The sequence below is a fragment of the Oncorhynchus kisutch genome, linkage group LG8 (genome assembly GCF_002021735.2).
Source record: "Oncorhynchus kisutch isolate 150728-3 linkage group LG8, Okis_V2, whole genome shotgun sequence".
Lineage (NCBI taxonomy): Eukaryota > Metazoa > Chordata > Actinopteri > Salmoniformes > Salmonidae > Oncorhynchus > Oncorhynchus kisutch.
In genome coordinates, this window is record NC_034181.2 from 52877938 (window position 1) to 52891488 (window position 13551).

Below are 13551 nucleotides of genomic sequence, written 5' to 3' on the forward strand. Positions count from 1 at the left end.
GCACTCAGAAAATCTGGCCCAACCAAATCATCACAAAAGAAAAATATATCACCTATTGGAAAGGCACCACAAAAGTCAAAGTAAACTTCAATGCTATTTGGCTCTCAACAGACTGTACATGGTGGCAGACTATCTGACCACTGTGACTGATAGAAAACATTGACTAGGTACAGACTCAGTGACCACAGTCTGGCTATAGAGACCAGTCATCACAGACAAACCTGGCTGCACAGAGAGGACAGGCTGTGCTCACTGCTCCGGGGGAGAGGTAGAGCTGCATTTCCTATTACATTGTGAGAATTTCTTTCCCAAAATTTTAATTCAATACAAAAAAATTGAAACTATAAAAGACGAAGATAAAATATTTATTGGGTGAAAAGCCAAAATGTGCAGTTTGGGCATCCAAATGTGTCTTCCTGCCACAACCTGAGGGACAGCCCGTGCAAAGTAATGTCGATAATATTTCCCACCAACATAATCGCTGTACTTAAAAACACCTTCAAATGTCTATATTTGCCATTGTTTAATGGCTTCCATGATCCTTTCTTATGAAGAATTTTAAAAAATGAACAAAAATCATTAAAATTATGAAGAATAAAAGGCCACCCAGGAAGTCACTCATTCTTCTTATTCATCAAACATCAACATTTTTTCTTCAGTACCAGACTGGACCAGATCGCGGTTTTGGATTTGTTTACCAAATGCCCTAAAAGAAGCTATTGGTCATAAATGGACATTATCAAACAAAACAAGCATTTATTGTGGAACTGCGATTCCTGGGAGTGCATTCTGATGAAGATAATCAAAGGTAAATAGCATTATAAATATTAACTTGTGAATAATGTTGACTACCCAACATGGCGGATATTTCTCTGGCTGGTTTAGGCTTTGAGCGCAGTTCTCAGATTAGGTTTTTTCCGTAAAGTTTGTTTGAAATCTGACAGCGGTTGCATTAAGGAGAAGTGTATCTAAAGTTCCATGCATAACACTAGAATTTTTATCAACATTTATAATGAGTATTTCTGTGAATTCGTTTGGCTCTGCACAATCACTGCATGTTTTAGAACTACTGAACATAACGCGCCAATGTAAAATTTGATTTTTTGATATAAATATGCACTTTATCGAACATACATGTATTGTGTAACATGAAGTCCTGTGAGTGTCATCTGATGAAGATCATCAAAGGTTAGTGATTCATTTAATCTCTATTTGTGCTTTTTGTGACTCCTCTCTTTGGCTGGAAAAATGGCTGGGTTTTTCTGTGGCTTGGTGGTGACCTAACAATAGTTTGTGGAGCTTTCGCTTGAAAGCATTTTGGACATCAGACACTGTGGCTGGATTAACGAGAATAGTATCTTCATAATAGTGCCTAATAATTGTATGTTTGAGAAATTTGATTTATAAGATTTCTGTTGATTTGTATTTGGCGCCCTGCAATTTCATTGGCTGTTGGCGAGGGCTTCTGCTAGACAGGTTAAAGATGCATTGGCGACTTTAAAAACAAAACACCTGCTTGTCGCCAGGGAAACTTTGGCTGGGGAGGAGCCTACTATTGCCAAACCGCTGAGGTCTGCCGAGACCCCCAGGTGCCCGGCGGGTGCAAGGGTCAATTTGTGGGTTATCGCTTCTTAGCCTTTTGGCAAGAGTTTTTTTTCCTTCGGGCGGAATATTTTCCCGGTTCGTAATAATTGTTTCATTTGGTTTTTCTTTGAAGAGAGCTGGAATTCTATTGAGAAAGCCTTTTTCCTGGAGGAGAAGGCAAGGATTCTGGGGATTGGACTTGCGAATGCGGTAGATTCACATGGAAGGAGAAGGACATGGAGCCTTTCGGAAGGGAGGCGCTTGGAAGGACCTTGCTGACGGGGTTACTCAAATGGGTTTAAAGGATGCCTCCATTGGATAGAGCGTATGATGTCACCTTCTACACAGAGGAGAAACAAGATGAAATGGTGGGAGTTTGAGCAGGAAAGACCCATGTGCCACTATGTAGAGAAAAGCTTGGCAGAGAACAACTTTAGAGTAGTAACAGTTAATATTTATAACCCACATGTGAAGGACGAGGACGTTAGTGCCTTCCTGGGGAGATATTTGGACAACATCTTCTCAGCAAGGCTCCTCAATGACACTCTCGGGTTTTGGTATGGGAGGAGAAGCCTTCAGGCTCTCCTTAGGGAATACCCAAAAGGGCCTGGGAGGTTACCTTCATCCTCCAGCTATGTTCTCCCTGGGGGATGACGGGGACGTTGTTTTATACCTGTCAGCCTCCCTTTTGCAGGCGTTGTATGGCTTACGGACATATTTTAGAGACTGACGAGCCGAAGGCATGTCACAGGTGTAGCTCGCTAGCGCACCTGTGGCGGAACTGCCCGGCTCGTCAGCAGTCATACGCATCTGCAGCTAGAGGAGAGCGAGAGTGGAGGATGGGGGAAGAGGAGACCCAGACCCAAGCACAGGCCCACAGGGAATGGACACACGGCAGGAGGAGGAGAAAAAAGCTGCAGCGGGAGAAGAGGAACAGGAGAAACCATCATCATCAACGCCCACTCCACGTGCCAGGGCAGGTGTTGGCATCAGGGCCGTCTGTGAAAGGAGCAGAGGGATCAGAGGTAGACGGGGAGATAGTGTGAAGGAGGGTGGGGGACAGTGATGCGTCAAGTGCCGAGTAGAGGAGATGGTGGAGGAGCTGGCAGGGAGGGGGGATAGAGATTCCCCTGCATTCTCCAATGAATAGGACAAGGAGGCGCTCGGTGGACAGAAGGAGGAGTAGTAGAAGGGAGGGGGTGGCAAGGCAGGAGATGGAATTAGAAATTTCAGGGCCCTTATTGGCCCCCTCTTCGCAGTCACTCCTGACGGAGATTGAGCTCCCAGGTATGGCCCAGGGTTGGGAGATGTTTGGGGGCACACTGGGAATCAAGGTGGTGGAGTTTGAGGCACAACCCAGGATGCAGTGTACTCAAGTATCAAACAACGTTCCTGCATCCTGGGTTAGGGAGATGGAGGTCGACGGTGCAGGGGAGCATAGGGTGAGTTTTCTGTCTTTTATTTTGGTGTGTCCTGGGAGTAATAGTCGGGTTGGTTTAAGCTCTTGATACTAGGGGGCAGTACTTTCATTTTTGGAAAATAACGTTCCCAAAGTAAACAGGCTATTTCTCAGGACAAGATGCTAGAATATGCATATAATTGACAGCTTAGGATAGAACACACTCTAAAGTTTCCAAAACTGTAAAAATATTGTCTGAGTATAACAGAACTGATATTGCAGGCCTGAGAAAATCCAATCAGGAAGTGACTCTTACTTTGAAACCTCTGCGTTCCTATGCCTCCCTATTGAGCATTGAAAGGGATATCAACCAGATTCCCTTTTCTATGGCTTCCCTAATGTGTCTACAGTCACAAGACATAGTTTCAGGCTTTTATTTAGAAAAATAGCGTGAACGACAACATTGCGTCAGTGGTCAGCTGGTGGGTGATTTGTGTGTAATAGACAAAAGCGGCCATTGCTCCTCTCGCTCCTATTAAGAAGCCAATTGTCCCGGTTGATATATTATCGAATAGATATTGGAAAAACACCTTGAGGATTGATTATAAAAAACATTTGCCATGTTTCTGTCGATATTATGGAGCTAATTTGGAATATTCTTTGGCGTTGTCGTGACCGCAATTTCCGGTGGATTTCTCAACAAAACATGAAGAACAAACAGAGGTATTTCGGCTATAAAAATAATCTTCATGGAACAAAATGAACATTTGCTGTCTAACTGGGAGTCTCGTGAGTGAAAAGATCCGAAGCTCATCAAAGGTAAACTATTTAATTTTATTGCTTTTCTGATTTTCATGACCAAGCTGCCTGCTGCTAGCTGGACAATATGCTATGCTAGGCTATAGATAAACTTACACAAATGCTTGTCTTGCTTTGGCTGTAAAGCATCATTTCAAAATCTGAGATGACAGGGTGATTAACAAAAGGCTACACTGTGTTTCACTATATTTCACTTGTGATTTCATGAATATGAATATTTTCTTGTAAGATATTTTGTCCGTTGCACTATGCTAATTAGTGTAGTTGATGACAATTCTCCCGGATCCGGGAGGGGTAGTTTCAAGAGTTAATTTGAGGTTGTAATTATTTTCAAGGTAGTTTGGTAGGTGGGGAGGGAAGATCCTACCCTGGTTTCCTTTTTTTAATTTAAAAATGACTATATTTGAGTTTGTTTTGAATATTGATGGGTTTGGTTTGTATGAATGGCATTGAATGTAATAAATTATTTTTCTAAAAAAGAAAAATCGTATCAGTTTCTGATACGTCCCCCGATGGGGGGACTACATGTTGATTTTTCGAACAGGGAGTCGGAAATAGGGGTTGCTCCGTCCTCTCCACGCATCGACCCGGTATTGCAGTACCTCCGGGAAAGGTGCAACACTTTTTTCCCATTGTCAATAGGAAAAAAACTCAAAGCTGTGTGAAAAGCTAGCAGAAGAAGTAAAGGGAAGAGAAAAAAAGAAGAAACATCCAAATTGAAAGAAGGGCGAAGCTCCCTTCAAGGGGTCCCCCGTTTCCCTCCATTTCACCTGCAAAGGCAGCTAGTGTGCCATTCTCAAACTTTCAGGTTTTCCCCTTGTGCTTGTTGGATTTAAAGATCATCGCCGTGCACATTTACAATCCCTATGTGGGAGATGACAGAATCGGGGCTTTCACATGCCGGTTTGGGAATGTGAGTCCTGGGGTACGGTACCTACGGGATCTGGTCAGGGAGGAGACAGTTCCGTGTCGCACTGAACAGGGATCCGGAAGGAGTAGATAAGTTGGTTCACCCACCAGCCTATTTCTCCATTGGAGCGGACCGGGGTTACCTGTTTTATTCAGGCACATCACGTTTTTGTAGACACTGCCGTTGCTTTGATCATTTGGCCATGGGGTGCAACCTGCTGAAGTGCAGAAACTGTGGGAAACCAGGTCAAGGTGCAAGTCTGCAATGGCTGTGGGAAGCAGGGCCACTTGTTTAAAGACTGCCCAAATAGACAATGGACCTATGCGGAGGCAGCCGTTGATGGCCTCGAAGAAGGTGCTGTGGGCTCTCCTCTCCGGCCAATAGAGGAGGTTCTTAAGGAAATTCGAGTGACTGCAGCCGAGGTGCTGCAGTAAAGGAGGTCTGTCCGAAGGTGACTTTGGAGAAGATGGAGCTGCTGACCGGAGCCTGGGAGGATAGTCTGCTGAGTGAGATGTCAGACGACTCGGCTACCCAAACCATTTCTTGAAAGATGAGGTCGTCTTCGGCTAGCGGGTCGACTGGATCGGCATCTTAGGACAATAGAGAGGCCGGGATCGTGTACAAGGGGAAAAGGAACAAGAGGAGGGTCACTGGGTCACTGACCGGGTGGCGGTGGAAGAGCACAGGAGGCCATCGGGGGCCAACTCCAACCGGTTTACAGTGCTGAACCCTGATACGGGTCAGAAGGGTCAGATGTGGGGTCAGATGTGGGTCAGATGTGGGGGCTGAGACCCAAGATCCAGTTGTTTTGAAGGTTCTTGCACTGGCGGCCTCTGAAGCCGGGGATCAGGTCCAGGGGTCCTGTTTGGTTCCTGCACTTCCCGGGACAGGCACCTCGGAGATGGACACCAATCCTGAGGAGGCTTCAGTGGACTGTGCACAGGTACTGTCCGGGGGAGACCACTCTTCCAGTCCTGTGCAAGCATCGCAGGTCTGTGGACAGGTACCAACCTGTGTGGACTCCTTTTCCAGCCCTGAACGCTCTTTTGTGGTGCCAGGCATGACAAACAGTTACCTGGAAGGGGTGAATGGCTTTGGGATGGGGGTGGCTCCTGTCTGAGAGAGACTGCATTGAGACCCTGGGTGATCTTGTTTAGTTCCTTCCTTTGAATGGCCCTTTTTACAGTAGTAACAGTGAATGTAAGGGGATTAAGGGATATGGGGAAGAAAGGGGTGTTTCAGTACCTTTCCTGTGTCTTCCAGGTTTTCTTTTTACAAGAGGTTTATTTAAGGGACATGGGGGATGTTTCTGTTTTTTCAAGGAGGTGGACGAAGGGAGAGTCCAGATGGGGGTTGGGGGGGTGCACTCCCCTGGGGTGGGGATTTTGTTTGGTGGGTTCTTTTTCTGTCATACCGGGTAGGGTTTTAGTGGTTGATGCAGACTGGAGGGGGGTGAAGTTTCGTTTTAACATTTATGCACCTCCTGAACCTCGGTAAAAAATCTATTTTTATTTTACCTGTATCTGTGCCAGTCTTGCAAGTCACTTTCTCCAGCCCAGGTATTGTTTTTGGAAATTAAACTCCAACATTTTGGCAGATCTTTCTTTTAGGGAGGCTTTTAAATCCCATTATGAGATATAGGGTGACCTCAAGCACTTTGTTGGTTCCCTAGTCGAATGGTGGGGGTGCGTAAAGCGCAATGTGCGCACCCTGGCCATTTCTCACTGTGTCGCTAAGGCCCGTGCAGATAGGGAGGTTTTACAACGACTTCAGGGGGAGCTGACTGCCTTGGTCAAAAGGGTGAGAAAAAGGGTGAGGGGAGGGATGTGGAGAGGATGGAGGTTTTAAAAAGTAAGTTGGGGCTGTATTTTCAGGGGAAGGCCAGAGACTTTCTCTTTAGGTCTCTTTAAGTTCGAGTTTGGGGAGGCAAGCAGCTCATATTTTTTTAAACAGGTTAAAGCTGACCGTGAGAAAGCAGTTATTGCTCAGCTGCAAACAGAAGGGGGGAATGGTTTCTGACCCAAAGGGCATGGTGGAAGCAGCGTCCTCCTACCAAGGATCTTTTAGGGAGAAGGACAGATGGTACGAAAGAATGTGTCTTAGGGTTTTTGAGGGAAAAGGTTCCCCCGGAGGCAGCCTCTGATCTTGACCACCCTTTCGAGCTTGCGGAGGTTGAGGATGCTTTGTGGGTTTTACCAACCGACAAGGTGCCAGGTTACGATGTGCATCCTCTGGAGTTTTATGTTACCTTTTGGGAAATTTTGGGCAGAGATTTTCTTCCGGTAAAAAAAGCAGTGTATGATTCAGGGCTTCTGGGGTCTTGATGCTGCTTTTCAAGAAAAGGGAAAGGGATAACCTAGGGAACTACAGGCCCATTACGCTATTGTGCGCAGACTACAAGGTGGTAGCCCATGTCCTAGCAGGCCGCCTAAGGAAGGTTCTGCCCTATGGGAGGGACGGTGCTCCCCTGGGTTATAATTTTGGGTTTTCATTTGTTTTGTGATTTAAATGCCTTGTTTTGAGTATTTGTGGTGGTTTGTTTTATTATGTTGTTTTGCTGAGAGTTTAATAACACCTTTTAATCATCTGATGTCTTTGATTTTAACCATGAAATTGAAGGAAATGGCATTTTTAGCAAAACAGAAAAGGGGGTTATTTTAAGAAGTAAGGATAGGGAATTAGAAACGGAGAAGTGTACGAGGCACTTTAAGAAAATAGTTAAAGGGTAGGACAATGACACGATTAAAAACAAAGATGGGTTTTAAAAACAGAGGGAATAAAATAAGTAGTCGAGGATCAAATCAAATCAAATTTATTTATATAGCCCTTCGTACATCAGCTGATATCTCAAAGTGCTGTACAGAAACCCAGCCTAAAACCCCAAACAGCAAGCAATGCAGGTGTAGAAGCACGGTGGCTAGGAAAAACTCCCTAGAAAGGCCAAAACCTAGGAAGAAACCTAGAGAGGAACCAGGCTATGTGGGGTGGCCAGTCCTCTTCTGGCTGTGCCGGGTGGAGATTATAACAGAACATGGCCAAGATGTTCAAATGTTCATAAATGACCAGCATGGTTGAATAATAATAAGGCAGAACAGTTGAAACTGGAGCAGCAGCACAGTCAGGTGGAAGTTGAAACTGGAACAGCAAGGAGTCATCATGTCAAGTAGTCCTGGGGCATGGTCCTAGGGCTCAGGTCAGTTGAAACTGGAACAGCAGCATGGCCAGGTGGACTGGGGACAGCAAGGAGTCATCATGTCAGGTAGTCCTGGGGCATGGTCCTAGGGCTCAGGTCCTCCGAGAGAGAGAAAGAAAGAGAGAAGGAGAGAATTAGAGAACGCACACTTAGATTCACACAGGACACCGAATAGGACAGGAGAAGTACTCCAGATATAACAAACTGACCCCAGCCCCCCGACACATAAACTACTGCAGCATAAATACTGGAGGCTGAGACAGGAGGGGTCAGGAGACACTGTGGCCCCATCCGAGGACACCCTCGGATGGGGCCACAGCCTAACAAAATACCTGACAATGACAGAAATTGATAAAGGACTGAAACATTTTAAGAGGGGTAAGTCACCGGGGGAGGACGGCCTCCTCTTGGAGTTTTATCTGACCTTTTGGGATGTCTTAGCCGACAAACTTCTGTCTTACTGACTTTGAACAACTTGACAAACTACCTGACAATTTTAGAGTTGGGATTGTGACTCTTTTACACAAGACAAACTGGAGACCTATTACCCTTTTAAATTTTGATTGTATACTTTTTTACCAAGGTTCTAACACTCAGAATGTCTTCTGTTTTAGGGGAGGACCAAACCTGTGCCCTTCCCAGAAGGAAGATCACGGACAGCCTGGTACTGATCAGAGATGCCATCGGTCATGCGAGAGACAGAAACACACGCATGTAGTCCTAAATTTAGATTTTGATCAGGCCTCGCACCAGTACCTCTTCAAGGTACTGCAATAAATGGGCTTCCGGACAGGTTCTTAGCTTGGGTGGGACTGCTGCATGGGGATATCACCAGCAAAGTCCTTGTAAATGTGCTTTGTCAAAAGCAGTGGGAGTACAATGCGGCGTCTATCAGGGCTGTCCTTTATCTCCTCTTCTGTTTGTGGCCTGCATCGAACCACTGGCACAGGTCTTGAGAAGGGACCAACGGATCAGTTGGGTGGGTATCCCGGGGAGTGGGGGGGGATGACTGGCCAGAGACAAAACAAAGCCCAATTTTTCGAATCATGGGCAGACCCAGATTTGACCGGTCTACCACTGACTGTTAAAATGACCTACATAATGGTACTGGGGAAAGGTTTGACAGGGAGGGAGAAGGGATCGGCAAATGAAGTGGGATCCTGGGGACAGTAAGACAGAACCTCGATTTTTGGGGGCTATGACAGCTGACTTTTAATCATTAATGCTGTGATTTTACCTGTGCTTTTATTAATCAGTTCTGTTTTTATCCCCCCACAAAGAACTATTTTAGCACTGGAATAGATGCTGTTTTACTTCCTGTGGGGAAGCAAGTGGGAGAGGCTGAGGAGGGAGGAGGTCAAGAGGCCCCAGGTCCAAGGGGGGGAAAGGCTTGCCTGACCTCTACTTGTTCCTGGGCAGCCGCTACATAGTGTTACATCTCACTCTTGCCACCTCTCCGGTTCTGGCTGGGATCTTACCTCAGGATCCTAAGGCTGATCCCAGTCGACCTGCGAGCCCCTGTCTTTTTCCTGCTACCCACCCACTACATCCAGCTCCAGAAGTCAAGACATTTTTAACTGGAAAAAGAGGCAGTAACCATTTGAGCTATACATCGTGCTCTTCTCTCTCTTTTGCAGGAGCAGGAACCAGTGTGTCCAGTGCACAGGCTTGCTACAGGAGAGCCCACAACGGTTTGGCACAACGTGGCCTATCTGGCTCTGTTGAACCATCAACAGGACCTGTCCTGGATTGTCACCCACGAGATCCTCCAGGTTACGGCCGTTATGCACTCCCGGGGCATGGTGAGGACACCCGACCAGGCTGCGGCCAAGAGGAGTCTGACGCACTTGCTCTGGGAGTGCAGAGCTGCCAGGGACCTGTGGAAGGAAGCACTGTGGTCCTCCCACAACCTGCTGGTAGCGAAACGAGTAGAGTCCATCCCCCAGGCAGTGGCCATGGTAGCCACGGTAGACCTGGGGTGGTACAGAAGGGGGCCTTGACCACAGGCGAAGGGTCCCCCACAACTCCCAAGGTCCCGGCCTGACAGCGCTGCGGCACCTAGGGCGATGCGCCTAGGGGAGGGATCTCCTCTGGGCCCCGAAGGACAGGACAGTTATTGATTCGGAATAGCACATTTTTAAATCATTTGTAGACAACTTAAATGGCTTTTACAGATTGGATGAAAAAATAAATTTATTCATGGTTGTTCCTGTTGTTTTTAACATAATTTAACCTCTTGGAACTACCCCTCCCGGATCCGGTATATTTGTTATCAGCAACGCTGAATAGCATAGTCAAAAAATATTACTAGAAAATATTCATATTCATGAAATCACAAGTGAAATATAGCGAAACACAGCTTAGCCTTTTGTTAATCACCCTGTTGTTTCAGATTTTGAGATTATGCTTTACAGTGAAAGCAATACAAGCGTTTGTGTAAGTTTATCGATAGCCTAACAAAACAATAGGTACACCTAGCATCAGGTAACTTGGTCACGAAAATCAGAAAAGCAATCAAATTAATCGTTTACCTTTGATGATCGTCGGATGTTTTCACTCACGAGACTCCCAGTTAGAAAGCAAATGTTCATTTTCTTCCATAAAGATATTTTTTATATCCAAATACCTCCGTTAGTTTGGTGCATTATGCCCAGGAATCCACCGGAAATAGCGGTCACCACAACGCAGACAAAAATTCCAAATTATATCCATAATGTTGACAGAAACATGTCGAATGTTTTTTATAATCAATCCTCAAGGTGTTTTTCAAATATCTATTCGATAATATATCAACTGGGACATTTGGCTTGTCACTCGGACTGGGAGGAACTCTCTCTCTTTTGCGCAAAAATTACTCAGAGAGCCCCCACCTGTCCACTTACGTAATGTGGTCACGCTCATTCTTCAAAATAAAGGCCTGAAAGTATGTCTAAAGGCTGTAGACACCCTAGGAAAGCCATAGAAAAAAGGTATCTGGTTGATATCCCTTTCAATGGTCAATAGGGATGCATAGGAACACAGGGTTTCAAAATAAGAGTCGCTTCCTGATTGGATTTTTCTCAGGCTTTCGGCTGCAATATCAGTTCTGTTACACTCAGACAATATTTTTACAGTTGGAAACTTGTGTTTTCTATCCTAATCTGTCAATTATATGCATATTCTATTATCTGGTCCTGAGAAATAGGCAGTTTACTTTGGGAACGTTATTTTTCCAAACATAAAAATAGTGCCCCCTAGCTTCAAGAGGTAAACAAAAATTTAATATTCAAATGCTATTTTCATGTGTATAAATGTTGTACAAATATAAATGAGCTGTTTTAAAGGGAAATGTCACGAAACTTAAATAATAGTAACATTAATAATCTGTTCTTTGTGTATTTTCTTTGACAGTTGCTGCATTTGATCGGAGAGGCAATCATAGGCCTGAGGGCGCCCGGGTAATTGTGTTCTGAGTTATTTTGTTAAGTGTATTATTGTTGTTCTGTTTCACAATTGTTTTATTTTGTCCTGGGTAAGGTGGTGGTCTCGGTGGTATACTACAGGCCCGCTGCTCCTTTTCCTTTCTTTCTTCCTTAATTTATATTTAGTTTTTTGCATTTCCCCTCCCCTGTATATCATCTTGTCTTCCTTTTGCTCCTCCCACTGTCTTCAGTTTTGTGTTGTATGCTAGCTGGGGTGGCCTGCTAGCCTGGTCTGTGATCTCATCTGTTCTTGGAAGCTAAGCAGGATCAGTGATTGAAGACGTTGTTTCAGGCAAGTTGGTTTTGTAGGAGAGGGAATTGTTCGCTGCTTTTTGGTATATATGTATTTTTTTGGCAATTTGTTTGAAATTGTTTTTATTTTTTTGAATTATTAGTTGAGTTGATTTTCACCAGCTTATGTTGTTGGGGGAAAGGTCTCTGTGTAACCGGTCGGATAACAATGGCTTCTATGACCATCGCGAGGAAACTGAAAGAGTGCGGGACATGGAGAAAATAATTCTGGTGCACCACCGTCGAGGGAGAAATCCTATGATAGGGCTTGTATTATGGCAGTGGATATCACTGGGAATCATAAACTAACGATGGAATTGCTGCGAGGGATAAAGGAGGCATGCGGAGCGGTGACAGGGTGCTGATGCAAGGGGGATCATGAGTACGAGATAACGATGTCGCATGTCCATGGGAAGGAGTGATTGATGGATGAACTAAATAGTGTACGGTAATGGCGATGGACATTTCATCGGATGAACTGGTGGCGTCCTTCATGAATTTATCCGTGTATATTAGCGATGATGCTCTTGTTGCCAAATTTGAAGGATGGTGTGTGTCGGCGGTTTCTGACTTTATGGCTGGTAACGGAGATAGGGGATGTCACAAGATTCTGCAAGGTCCGGTTCACAGACGTGATGCACTCACTACCGTATTCTGCAAAGTTCGAGATGTTGGAGGGGGCTGAATAATTTTGTGTGATACACGACAGGCAAGTTAAAGTGTGCCGAATTTGTATTCAGCCTGGCCACGTAGTCCGGAATTGCCATGATTTGTTTATGACGGCGATGCAGAATACAAGGGCATTATGCGAGAGTGCGTCGCGAAAGTGGGAAGACCTTGCAATGGGTGTGGTGAGAGGCATCCACTGCACGTGTACTAGGCCGACAGAAGGTGATGACATGGAACAACAGGAGGTGGTGGTAGAAGAGAGTGTGATGGACGAGAGGACGGGAGGGAGAAAAAGGAGGCCAGGATGGTGAAGGAGAAGAGGGTGATGAATCTACTGTGGCAGATTGAATCGGGTCTAGCATGGATGGAGAGTTCTTCGACGGCGTCGTCGAAGATGGAAATGAGCCGGAGGGTAGAGGAGGAATGTCGGCAACGGATCTGTCTGAAGGTGCAGGGGGTGCGGATCATGAACGTTTTATATCTGACACTAGTCCAGAAAATATGGAGATGAAGGGTGAATCGTCGAAGAGGAAGGACTCTGGGCATGATGTGTCAGATGAAGTCCAAAGAGTAAGGAAAGGAGGCAGCTCAAGAAAGAAAAAAACTGGGTCTTGATGATGGAAACAATTCATCATATTCCTACTCGTGGTGAGCGTTTTATCTGTCAATATTAATGAGACTAAGACATATGGAAATATTAGACAGGACAGTAAGCCTACTTCAGGTTATTTCATGCCTTCAAGAGACACTGGACTGACAGTATGATGGATGGAGTAAGAAAGCGATGGATTTGCTTCATTTTAATAATGGTAGGGAGAGGACGTGTGGGGTTGCTATTTTAATTAAGCGGGATAGTATGCAGAATATTTAAAAAAAAGTGGAAGTGCACACGGGTAAGGGTAGGCTTTAAAGTGTTACATTTTTTGAATGTTTATGCACCTAATAACGAGATTGAGCCATGTTTTTTTCAGTCACTTGAGCAACATTGTGTGGGTAACTACATATTGGTTGGGGGATTTTAACGTTCATTTGACTAAACTGGACACGTCAAGGAGTGCATTGTTGTGCTCTGATCTGTCTAGGCTAGTCTTGCTGGGGGTAATGAAGGATCGTTGAGTGATGTATGTTGGGGTAAGCATCCAGGTGAGAGAGCTTTCTCAAGGAGGCAGGTTGTTTTAAAACAGTCTCAGGCAAAGCCGCATTGATTATTGTTCCGCGGCTGTAA

The 13551-nt window shown here is 45.2% G+C and overlaps 1 pseudogene; it reads left to right on the forward strand.

The window, feature by feature from the left end:
* Positions 1–4264: 4264 nt before the first annotated feature.
* Positions 4265–4426, forward strand: LOC116374913 (uncharacterized; annotated as a pseudogene).
* The last annotated feature ends 9125 nt before the right edge of the window (positions 4427–13551 follow it).